Source organism: Trichechus manatus, unplaced genomic scaffold (assembly GCF_000243295.1).
Source record: "Trichechus manatus latirostris isolate Lorelei unplaced genomic scaffold, TriManLat1.0 scaffold00069, whole genome shotgun sequence".
NCBI classification, from domain to species: domain Eukaryota; kingdom Metazoa; phylum Chordata; class Mammalia; order Sirenia; family Trichechidae; genus Trichechus; species Trichechus manatus.
In genome coordinates, this window is record NW_004444005.1 from 5,034,001 (window position 1) to 5,047,491 (window position 13,491).

Here is a 13,491-nt window from a genome sequence, read left to right on the forward strand (position 1 = left end):
AGTAAGTACATGCTAAATAATTTTAATGAATGAGCGTTATGCATTGAATTATGTCCCTGTAAAATGTTGTTAGGTGCCCTCGAGTCGATTCCTACTTGTAGGCATCCTATGTACAACAGAATGAAACACTTCCTAGTCATGTGCCATCCTCACAATCGTTATGTGTGAGCCTATCGTTGCAGCCACTGTGTTAATACATCTTGTTGAGGGTCTTCCTCTTTTTTGCTGACCCTTAATTTACCAAAAAAAAAAAAAAAAAAACCTGCCATCAAGTCGATTCCAACTCATAGCAACCCCATAGCGTTTCCAAGGCTGTAAATCTCTACAGAAGCTGACTGCCACAACTTTCTCCTGCACAGTCGCTGGTGGTTTTGAACTGCTGACCTTTTGGTTAGCAGTCGGTTGCTTTAACCACTGCTTCACCAGGGCTCCTAATTTACCAGGCCCCCAAAAAATATATGTTGTAAATTCTAATCTCTTTGCCTGCGGTTATAATCCCATCTGGGAATGGGTTGTCTTTGTTGTGTTAATGAGGCAGGATTAGTGTAGGGTGTATCTTGAGTCAGTCTCTTGCGACATAGAAGATTAAACATACAAGGGAACAAACAGAGATGGAGGAAGACAGATGCCAAGCCACATGAAGAACACCCAGGAGCAGAGCTCAGAAGAGACAAGGACTTTCTTCCAGAGCCGACAGAGAAAGCCTTCCCCTAGAGCCAGCACCCTGAATTCAGAGTTTTAGCCTCCTAAACTGTGAGAAAACAAATATCTCTTCATTAAAGCCACCCACTTGTGGTATTTCTCTTATAGCAGACTAGATAACTAAGACAATGAGTGAATAAATAAATACATTTAGAGGCAACCAGGCAGGGACTTTCTTAATTTCCTGCCCCCTCCTTAAAAAAGTTTCTTCTCCCACACCCATCTACACCTCCATACTCTGCGTCTCAGTGAAAACATTTGGCACTTTCCATCAGCTCTGGATGCTCCCCCTTCTTTTCTCTTCTGGTCCATCACACCAGCAGTCATTTACTATCTCTCCAACATCTTCAGTATCTTCTGTCCTTGTGTATTTGCCCTCAGTTTCACATCTCTCCAACCTAAATGAACCCTTGTAGCTATGTTTCAACTCTTTTCAGGATCTTCATGTTTAAGCTTTTTAGAAAAGGTTGCTATAGCCACCCATGTTTTTGGCTTCAACCACCAACCCAATCAATTCTCACATGTCCTCATCTGCAGCAAAGATCTCTTTCCTAGGCTTAAATCCCAAATATCCCATAATCGTTACAATAGGCCCCTAAGAGTTCATTTTGCCATAATCTCACCCTTTAGCCACTTCTTCAGTGCTGCCAGCAGAATGTTTATTTTAAAACTCAGCACCTCAGTATATCGCTTTCCTGCTTAACATCTATATTTCCACCCCACTTGTGTGAAATTCATTTTTCTCCCTGTTCCTAATTTAATTGTTCATCAGGACTCTTTTGCTAAGCTACTGCTTCTAGGAATCCCTCTATCATCACTCCAACTGTCATTTCTCTGTATTATCCTTGGCCCCTAGTGTAACCTTCACTTTGCTCTATCTCACTATAAATAGAGCTTCTTAGTATAGGGCTCAAGCTTGTTTGTCTTTGCTGATCTCTGTGCCTGTTACACAGAAGGCCTTCAAACACTTAAAGCAAAGAATGGATGGGTAAACTAATCACTTATGACACATCAGGTTCATCTTGTATCACCAGCACAAAGAACAGGGCCTATTCCAGAGCAGGCAAGATTTTAATGAATATGGGGTAGGTGAAATTTAAAAAGATAAGAAAGAAATGGAATATTCAGATGACTGGTAAGTAGAATGAAAGAGGAGAGTTCCTGCAGGTAACCTCTAGAGGTCTAAGTAATCATTTGTCTTCTTTTTCCTTATATGTGGTATGCTCATCTGCACCACAGTTCCAGAATAGTTTCAGAGACATGGACCACTAGATGGATATGGATCCAGTCTGAATCTGAGTAAATGTTTAGAGCTGTCTTTTAGATGAACTCTTAGGAAGACAATGGTGGGATCCTTGGTGCCTATCATGGCTGAATATCGTCAAAGGCTGACATTTATTTTCCAAAAGGAATTGATTCAACATGATATGGTCTCTTGTTCTTTAAATGTTATGTTCTTAGAGCAGGCTTTTTTTCTGTAGATATTTCTCCCATCAGTCCTATTTCCGTCTCCTGGCCACACAGAAAATAAATCTAATTTTCATATGAAACTCTTAAAATAGTTAAATATTATCACAGGTATTCTCCAAGTCTTACTTTCTAGGCTAAATATCTCCATTGTACGTGTAAAAGTTTGGCCTCTTTTCCTTCAGCTTTTTGTCTACATTTTTGTGGACCAGGGCCTTGTAGCATTAAAGCCAATATTCAACATTAGGATATGCTCATTAAATAAAACAGCCAAAATAGTCCTACTGGATTTCAAAACAATATAATTGCATAGTTCCAGACCAACGTCATGTGTTCTGCAATGATGCTGAGTTTATAAAGTTTTATATAGTCCACTTCTTTTTGCCTACTGTACTTCTGCTTTTTTAATTTAGAAGAAATAAATATGATTTTGGAGGCAACAGAGAAAATTGAGCAGACTCCCTAAAAAGAAAGCATTCACAATAAACTTGTTAAAAAAATATTTTAAACAAAGTTCACTGGTAAGTAGGGAGCAATTCATGGGATTTCCAGAGAGATAATATATCTTGATTTCAGAAAAGCATTGCATACATGGCGTTCATATTCATGGGATCTGAAAGTAGGAGAATCGGCAGTGAACTGAGAAGGGAGAAATGTAAGAATCAAGCGACTGTATGTTTGATCCAGTCAAAGAAGGGATGTGGGTCAAATTCTAGGGAGGAGAAAGGATGTTTATAAGAGAGAGTCATTGATTTCAGAAGTGGAGCACTTCTGGATGACCAATGGTCCGTGGATTTGGTTATCTGAAGTGGAATGGAGTAAAAAATTCCAAGCAATGTGTTCAATGAAATTAGAGGCAAAGTAGTAGATAAAAATCCATACAGACCACTGATATCCCCAGGGGTGAAGCAGAATTTAGGAGAGAGTGGAAGATGAGAGCTTCCATAGCCATTAATCAGTGGCGTAAATCACTGGGAAGTGAGCAAACAGGCATGAAGATGCAGAGAAGCTGGTATAGGCAAACGCAACAAAAGGAACAAGGGTTTTTACATGAGAGTTGAGGAGGCTCAGTCCCTGAATGGTACTAGGGATTGAGGATAATTCTTATCTTATTCCTGGAATGAGAGGTATAAAGAGTGTGAGATCAAAATCAAAGTACTGAATAGATTAAAACATTCCAGAAATGAAATGGAGAAAGGAGACTTTTTCATGCAAAGTAGATGGTCCATACTACGCAACGATAAAGAACTACAATCCATGAAACATCTCACAACATGGCTGAATCTGGAGGGCATTATGCTGAGTGAAATAGGTCAATCACAAAAGGACAAATATTGTATGAAAGTGCTATCATAAAAACTCAAGAAGAGGGTTACCCACAATCTTTGATAGTTATGAGGGAGGGGGTGAGGAGAGGAAATCACTAGCTAGATAGTAGACAAGTGTTAGCTTTGGCGAAGGAAAAGACAATACATGATACAGGGGAAGTCGGCACAACTTGACCAAGGTAAAGGAAGACACTTGGAGGAACACAAGGAAAAAAAAAGCCACTGCCATAAATACTGTAGCATATACAACACTACAACAACAGTGAAAACAAATATAACATATAAGCAGATACATAGGCAGATACATATGCTGAACAGGGGAAGGAGGGTGTATAGGAATATACCGCGTACACATATAGGTTAGGCTGTGGATATTTTTGCATACATGTTTGTACGTACAGCTTGTATATTCATATATATAATAGAACACAAAGGGGGCACACTCATAGAAGCTTCCTAGACATCCAAACACCTTCAAGTACCAAATTACTGGAGCTGAGAGCTGGGGACGATGGTCTCGCGGGACATCTAGGTCAACTGGCATAACAGTTCATAAAGAAAATGTACTACATCCTGCTTTGGTGAGTAGCAGCTGGGGTCTTAAAAGCTTGTGAGTGACCATCTAAGATACATCTATTTGTCCCATTCTGACTGGAGCAAAGGAGAATGAAGAAAACCAAAGACATAAGGAAAATACTAGTTCAAAGGACTAATGAACCACAGCCTCCACCAGCCTGGGCCTAGAAAAACTAGATGGTGCCTTGGCTACCACCACTGACTACTCTGACAGAGATCACAATAGAAGGTCCCGGACAGAGCAGGAGAAAAATGTAGAAGAAAATGCAAATTCATAAAAAAGACCAGATTGGTCTGTCAGAGACTGGAGGTACCCCAAAACTACAGCCCCCAGACACCCTAACTCATAACTAAAGCCACTCCCGAAGTTCACCTTTCAGCCAAAGATTAGACAAGCCTATAAAACAGTAACACACTTGAGGAACGAGCTCCTTAGATCAATCAAGTATGCGAGACCAAAAGGGCAAAACCTGCCCAAAAGCAAAGACGAGAAGGGAGGAAGAGACAGGAAAACTGGATGAATGGAAATGGGACACCCTGGGTGGAAAGGGGGAGAGTGCTGACACATTGTGGGGATTGCAACAATGTTACGAAACAATTTTCTGTAAATTTTTTAATGAGAAACTAATTTGCTCTGTAAAATTTAACCTAAAGCACAATAATATATATGTGTGTGTGTAGATGGTCCACAAACAGTGAAAAATGACTAGGGTTTTTTCCATTTCAGCCCATCTCTTTATTTTCTCCCATGAGCTCTTTATTTCCTTTTGCTTATTATCCCTTCAGTGTTTTCCAGCTTTCATATCTATGCTTTATTCTCCTTGGTTTTTAAATCTATTTTTAAATTTGTGAAATCTCCCTTCAGCTGTATATCGAGTGGTATTAATCCCATCTATTGTTGCTGTTAGTGGCCCTCAAGTCATTTGTGACTTGTGGGACCTTACGCCCAGTCCTGTGCCATCTTCCTGATCTTTGATATGTTGGAGCCCATTGTTGTGACTATTGATTTAGTCCATCTCACTGAGGATTTCCTTTGTTTTCACTGACCCTCCACTTTACCAAACATGAAATCCTTTTCTAGTGATTGCTCTTTTATGATGACGTGTCCAGAGTAAGCAAGACGAAGTTTTGCCATCCTCGCTTCTAAAGAGCATTCTGGTTGTAGTTCTTCTAAGATTGATTTTTTGTTCCACTGGCAGTCCACAGTAATTCAATATTCTTTGCTAACACCACAATTCAAATACAATTCTTCTTATGTCTTCTTCTTGTCTAGCTTTTGTATGCATACCAGGCAATTGAAAGGACCATGACTTGGGTCAAGTGTACTTTAGTCATTGTCTCAGTCATCTGGTGCTGCTCCAACAGAAATACCACAAGTGGATGGCTTTACAAAGAGAAATTTATTCTCTCACAGTCCAGTAGGCTACAAGTCCAAATTCAGGGCATCAGCTCCAGGGGAATGCTTTCTCCATCGGCTCTGGAGGAAAGTCCATGTCATCAGTCTTCCTTTGGTCTGGGAGGTCCAAAGGACACGCTCTGCTCCTGGCACTGCTTTCTTGGTGGTATGATGTTCCCATGTGTCTCTGCTCGCTTCTCTCCTTTACATCTCAAAAGAGATTGCATTAAGACACTGATCTTGTCAACCTCATCAGTATAACCTCATCACAGTGATAGAATTTACAACACATGAGGAGATCACATATAATCTCATCATAGTGGTAGAGTTTACAACACACAAGGAAATCACATCAGATAACACAATCATACAATACTAGGAATCATGACCCAGCCAAATTGCTACACACATTTTTTGGGGGACACAATTCAATCCATGACAGTCATCAAAGTCACCTCTGCTTTTTAGAACTTTAAAGAGGTCTTCGGTAGCAGATTCACCCAATGCAATGCTGTTGCTGTTGTTAGGTGTCATTGAATCCATTCCAACTCATAGCAACCCTATGTACAACAGAACAAAACACTGCCTGGTCCTGCACCATCCCCACAGTCGTTGTTATGTTTGAGCCCATTGTTGTGGCCACTGTGTCAGTCCATCTCATTGAGGGTCTTCCTCTTTTACGCTGACCCTTTACTTTACCAAGCATGATGTACTTCTCCAGGGACTGGTCCCCCTGATAACATGTCCAAAGTATGTGAGACGAAGTCTCGCCATCCTTGCTTCTAAGGATCATTCTGGCTGTACTTCTTCCAAGACAGATTTGTTCTTTTGGCAGTTCATGGTACATTCAATATTCTTTGCCAACACCATAACTCAAAGGTGTCAATTCTTCTATGGCCTTCCTTATTCATTGCCCAGCTTTTGCGTGAATATGAGGCGATGGAAAACACCATGGCTTGGGTCAGGCACACTTTAGTCTTCAAGGTGACATCTTTGCTCTCTAACACTTTAAAGAGGTCTCTTGCAGATTTGCCCAATGCAATGTGTTGTTTGATTTCTTGACTGCTGTTTCCATGGGTGTTGATTGTGAATCCAAGTAAAATGAAGTCCTTGACAATTTCAATATTTTAATATTTAAATTCTTTGTTTCCAACTTATGCATTCCAATCACCCGTAATTATCAATGCATCCTGATTGCATGTTTGATCAATTTCAGACTGCAAAAGTTGGTAAAAATCTTCAATTTCCTCATCTTTGGCTTTAGTGGTTGGTACAAAAATTTGAATAATAGTCATATTAACTGGTTTTCCTTGTACGCGTATAGATATTATCCTTTCACTGAAAACGTTGTACTTCAGGATAGATATTGAAATGTTCTTTTTGAACATTTGGAGAAAACTGTCCGTGGAAATCCCCCTTGGCCCTCCTCATGTTGAGTGTGAGCACACACTCGTGAAGGCGTGTAAGCCAGCCCTTCTTGCCTTTAACCCTCTCCCCCTACTTTAGACAACAAATGTTTGAATTTCCTGTTCTGATTTTTTATCAAACCATTACTCTGAAGATCATATCTCTCTGTCCATTTTTGAATATTATGGGCTATAAACGGTGTTGCTTGGTCTGAGGAAATGTGACTTGGTGATCCTAATCCATGCAGTATCTTACTTCTTTCATAAGATAGTATTTGATACATTTGCATCTATCAGTGAGTATGCAAATCTCAGTTCAGAGCGAATGACTATTCCTGTAAGGACCCGTTTGTATACTCCTGGGGCGATCAACCTCAGTCAGGCTTACCAGCTATGTCCAGGGCCTTCACCCTGGGGCATCTGTCCCACAGCCATCTGCATTCTGTGTCTCTCTTGTTGGCAGAAAGAACAGTTCTTATTGGCGTTTGATGCCTCGAGGGTGCATAGGAATCTGTCTAGTTGCAGCCCATCTCTGCATTTCCTGGACCCAGGTGGCCACCTCAAGCAAGCACACCAGGGTATCTCTTCATTGGTTCTAATCACCTTCTGATCACGGAAGAGGGTTCCTCTGAAGGGCATTAATGCACCCCCTCAAACTCCCATAACAATTCCACTAGGGCCATATACCATATAGACTTCCCTTTAATAGGCCAGTTGTCAATTTCCTTTGTTCCTGATCAAATGACTAGGCTATTGGACACTGCTCGTGAGTCAGTAAAAACCCAATCATGGAGAGTAATAGCATACAGTTCAGCCCACTGTGTTGATTTCTTTTTACCTTCTTCAGGCAAAGTGGCAGTCTTCCAAACAGGATGCTGTTTGTTCACCTTGGAACTACCTTCTGTAAACCAGGCAGCTCTTTGTTGGCTAATCAAGAGCTGTTCATAGGGCACTGCTTAAGAGGCAATAAGATTTGGCAGGTCCTCAAGTGTTTCCAACTCAGCTCCAGGCTCCTGCTTGTGATTACCGGCTTGAGTTCCCCCAGTGGCATGTTCCTCTATGAACCATTTCCATTTTATGATGGAATTCTTCTGGGCACTACCTTCACCATTAGAGCGTTTCTCTGACATCACCCAAGATGTTATGTATATTTCAGATTTCAAGATTATATTATGCTTTTCAGTCATAAGAAAAGTGTCAAGTAGCACCCACTAGCAAACTAATTGTCCCTCAGATGGAAGTTTTCTGGTCCAAAATCCCGGCAGTCTTCTGGCTTGGTGATGGCTTTTGCCAGAAAGCCCCAGTCTTCGCTCCACCGAGGGTTATTGTGCAGAGAGTTGGCCTGTACCATCACTCCAGCTTCTTCTCCACACTGTTTGAAATAACAACCTGTGTCCGCACAGGCAATCTTATTGGTTCCCATTAGGAACTTTTAACCTTTGTTATCTGTTGTTTCAGAATGACTTTTCACTTTGGAAGCTGCTCCGATGCTAGTGGCTGTAGGTTGGTTGTCCTGAATCTAAGCTTGACTCGGTGTCAAGATCCTTTCTGAAACTTACTTTTGCTGTCAGTTTAAATTTTCCCTCTGATAGAGGTCATGAGGTTAGAGGCTGTAGCTCAGACTAGACAGAAGCCAAGATTGGCCCAATTTTAGGATTGTCCCCAACACATTCTTTTGCTTTTTTAAAAATAATTATATATGTATTCTTTTATTGTGGTAAATACATGACATAAAATTTGTCATTTTAACCTTTTTCAAGTGTACAGTTCAGTGGCGTTAAATAGTCACAGTTTTGTGCAACCATTAACCAAAACCAAGATCAAACCCATTGCCATTGAATCAATTCCGATTCCCAGCAACCCTATAGGACAGAGTAGAACTATCCTATAGGGTTTTTAAGGCTGTAAAACTTTACGGAAGCAGACTGCCACATCGTTCTCCCGCAGAGTGGCTGGTGGGTTCTGACCATCAACCTCTTGGTTAGCAGCCGAGCGCTTAACCATTGCCACCAGGGCTCCTTAAAAATTGTTGTTACATGCTGTTGAGTCAGTTCCAACTCACAGCGACCCTACGTACAACAGAATGAAACACCACTCGGTCCCGCGCCATCCCCACAATTGTTGCTATGTTTGAGCCCATTGTTGCCCACCGTGTCAATCCATCTTGGTAAGGGTCTTCCTCTTTTTCGTTAATCCTTTACTCTTACCAAGCATGATGTCCTTCTCCAGGGACTGGTCCCTCCTGATAACAAGTCCAAAGTACATGAGATGAAGTCTCTTCATCCTCGCTTCTAAGGAGCACTCTGGCTGTACTTCTCCCAAGACAGACTTGTCCGTTCTTCTGGCAGTCCATGGTTCAATATTCTTTACCAACACCATAATTCAAAGGCACCTATTCTTCTTCTGTGTTCCTTATTCATTGTCCAGTTTTCACATGCATATGAGGCAATTAAAAATACTATTGATTGGGTCAGGTGCACCTTAGTCCTCAAAGCGACATCTTTGCTTTTTAACACTTTAAAGAGGTCTTTTGCAGCAGATTTGACCAGTGCAATATGTCGTTCAATTTCCTGACTGCTGCTTCCATGGGTATTGATTGTGGATCCAAGTAAAATGAAATCCTTGACAACTCAATCTTTTCTCTGTTTATCATGATGTTGCTTATTGGTCCAGTTGTGAGGATTTTGTTTTCTTTATATTGGGGTGTAAACCATACTGAAAGCTGTGGTCTTTGATCTTCATCAGTAAGTGCTCCAAGTCCTCTTCACTTTCAGCAAGGTTGTGTCATCGGCATAACACAGGTTGTTAATGAGTCTTCCTCCAATCCTGATGCTGTGTTCTTCTTCATATAGTCCAGCTCCTCAGATTATTTGCTCAGCATACGGATTGAATAAATATGGTGAAAGCATACAAGCTCAGCACCGACCTTTTCTGATTTTAAACCACTCAGTATCCCCTTGTCCTGTTTGAACAACTGTTACCGCAATGGCGGGTCTGAGCCACCTGCCGCAGAAGCCAATACTGAGACAGGGGTGAGGTGAGCAGCAAGAGTGTTTTATTGTATATCGATATATAGGAGACTGAAGGGAATGAGCTCCTCCAAAAACACCTGTCTCCCCCACTGGAGACTGGCTGAAAGTTTTTATATGGACAGGATTATAGTTTCTCTTCCAGTGGTTACATTCTGCATGCCCCAGATGATCTAACTTCTTACTGACAATCCTTGAAGGTCATCTGGCACTGTTATTGTCACGTTGCAGATGAGTTAATCCTAGTCCTTGAGGGTTATCAATTTGTTCTGCCACTCTCCAAGGAGAAACTTTAGTTAATCTTACTGGAATAGGAGGAGGGAGAAAGAATAAAAAAAAAGAAAATATGAGGAAAAGTGGGAGCTAGTAATGGTGGAAGCAATGTTGGTAATTGGAGGCCGCTCAGAGGATTTCATCTGGACAGCGTCAGGGTCCAAAGAATCAGTGTAATGTTAGCTTCCCCTTTGAGGTGGGCACACTGGCCTCGTTCCACACACGTTGGCCTTCTGACGCCGTCCTGGTTTCAGCTACAAGATGATTTTTCCTTGTTTAGCACTTGTCATTCTACCTCTCAAAGAGAAACTTATCATGGGAAAGCAAGAGGAAGGATAGGAGGAAAATAAAGTCATAGGAGCATGCAAAAGTGAACTATCCAAGATAGGCATTAACAATACCAAAATACCCAGGAAGCTAGGCCTTATACTGCTGGCAATAAACAATAAATGTGAAATTTCCATGCATCCCCTTTCACAGCTGCCTCTTGGTCTAAGGGCAGGTTCCTTATGAGCACAATTAAGTGTTCTGGAATTCCCATTCTTCACAATGTTATCCATGATTTGTTATGATCTACATTGTCAAATGCCTTTGCATAGTCAATAAAACACAGGTAAACATCTTTCTGGTATTCTCTGCTTTCACCCAAGATTAATCCAACATAAGCAATGATGTCCCTCATTCCACATCCTCTTATGAATCCAGCTTGAATTCCTGGAAGTTCGCTGTCCATGTACTGCTGCAACCGTTTTTGAATTAATCTTTAGCAAAATTTTACTTGTGTGTGATGTTAATGATGTAGTTTGATAATTTCCGCATTCTGTTGGATCACCTTTCTTTGGAATCAGCACAAATATAAATCTTTTCCAGTTGTTTGGCCAGGTAGCTGTCTTCCAAAATTTTTGGCAGAGACGAATGAGTGCTTCCAGCATTGCATCCGTTTGTTGAAACATCTCACTTAGTATTCCATCGATTCCTGGACTCTTGTTTTTTGCCAATGCCTTCAGTGCAGCTTGGACTTCTTCCTTCAGTACCATCGATTCTTGACTATATGCTACCTCCTGAAATGGTTGAAAGTTGACCAATTCTTTTTGGTACAGTGACTCTCTGTATTCCTTCCATCTTCTTTTGATGCTTCTTGTGTCATTCAGTATTTTGTCATAGAATCCTTCAGCATTGCAACTCAAGGTTTGAATTTTTTCTTCAGGTCTTTCAGTTTGAGAAATACTGAGTGTGTTCTTCCCTTTTGGTTTTCTAACTCCAGGTCTTTGCACATTTCATTATAATAGTTCACTGTGTCCTCATGAGCTGCCCTTTGAAATCTTCTGTTCAGATTTTTAAAAAAAATTTTTTTACAGCACCTTTATTCGTCATCACGAAAACCTGGAAAAAACCCAACATGTTCTTCAACAAATGAATGGATTAACAAACTTTGTTATATTGGTACAACCAGAATACTACTCAGCAATAGACAGAACTCACTATAGACTCACACTAGAACATAGACAAATCTTAAATGCATTTTTGTAAGTTACAGATGTGAGATCAAAATGGTAAATTATGGATGATTCCATTTATACAATATTCTCAAAAAGACAAAACTATATATAGAGAAAACATCAGTTCGTAGGAGTGAGGAAGGGAAGAGGGTGACTGAAAAGAGTCTTCACAAAGCTATTTTTCCAAGGGTAGACTGTTTTGTATGGCATTATCCTCGTGTTTACATGACTGTAAGCATTTGTCAAAACCAGAGAATTATACATCACAAAGAGTGGACTATGCAAATTTATAAAAGTCATCCAGAATATATGTGTATCCCAGAATGGGAAGCAAATTGTGACAAATGAATCTAACTGTATTACACACATATGGCATAATCTCCCTGACAGTAGTGAGGAAAAAAGGAGCTTACCTAAAGAACAAATGTATAGATTACGTGTAATGGAAACCAAGCTTCTCACCATCAAAGACCATTATAATTAGCAAGGGAGAGGGAGAGGCTAGAATGAAAATTAGCAGAGATAAAGAAGGACATTGTATAATGATAAAAGGGAAATTCTACAAGAAGACATAACAGTCTGAAGTGTGTATACACTTAACATCAGAACTTCAATATATAAGAAGGAAAAACGGGTAGGACAGAAAGATGAAGTAGAAAAAATCACAAGGATATGGAAGTCAGCAAGCATATAGAAGGCCTCAACAACACCATCAACCATCTTGACCTAATTGACATTTATTGAATACTCTACTCAACAACAGCAGAAGACACATTATTTCTAAGTGCTCATTAAATATTCAGCAAGATAGACAATATGCTGGGTTATAATACAAACTTTAACAACAGAATAAAGTGAATGAATAAATGAATAAGAAAAGTTGTATATTCATCTACTGCAGTAAAACATAGCAACAAAAAAATAATAAATTCCTGCTATGTGCAACAACTTAGATGAAATCTGACAAACATTAAGTTGACTAGATGAAGTCAGACACACACACTTCATACAGTATAATTCTGATTATATGAAGTCCAAGAATGGGCAAATCTTTTCTCTGGCAATAACAGTGAGAACATTGGTTACTCCTAGGGTGACCAGCAAGTGGGAAAAGGATAGGAGGGGCTCTTTTTTTTTATTGTACTTTAGGTGAAAGTTTATAGAACAAATAGTTTCTCATTAAACAGTCAGTACACATATTGTTTTATGACATTGGTTAACAACCCCACAACATGTCGACACTCTCCCTTCTTGACCTTGGAGGTCCTTTTTATTTTTTCTTGGTGAAAATATACATAGCCAAAGTTACACCATTTCAAAAATTTCTACAGGTACAATTCAGTGATATCTATTACGTTCTTCCAGTTGTGCTGCTATTCTCACTATCCTTTTCCAAATTATTCCATCACCATTGTCTTCAATTCACTGTCCCCTAGGCTTCCCATCAAACCTTTTGAGTTGTTTTTGTCAATTTGATCTCACATAGATAATTCTTTTTTTTTTTTTTTTTGTACTTTAGATGAAGGTTTGCAGAACAAAACAGTTTCTCATTAAACAGTACACATATTGCCCTATGACAATGGTTAACAACCCCACGACATGGCAACACTATCCTTACTCAACCCTATCCCTATCACCAGCTTTCCTGTCCCCTCCTGCCTTCTAGTCCTTGTCCCTGGACTGCTGTGCCTCATTAGTCTCGTTTTGTTTTATGGGGCTGTCCAATCCCCGGCTGAACAGTGAACCTCGGGAGTGACTTCACCACTGAGCTAAAAGGGTGTCCGGGGGCCATATTCTCGGGGCTTCTCCAGTCTC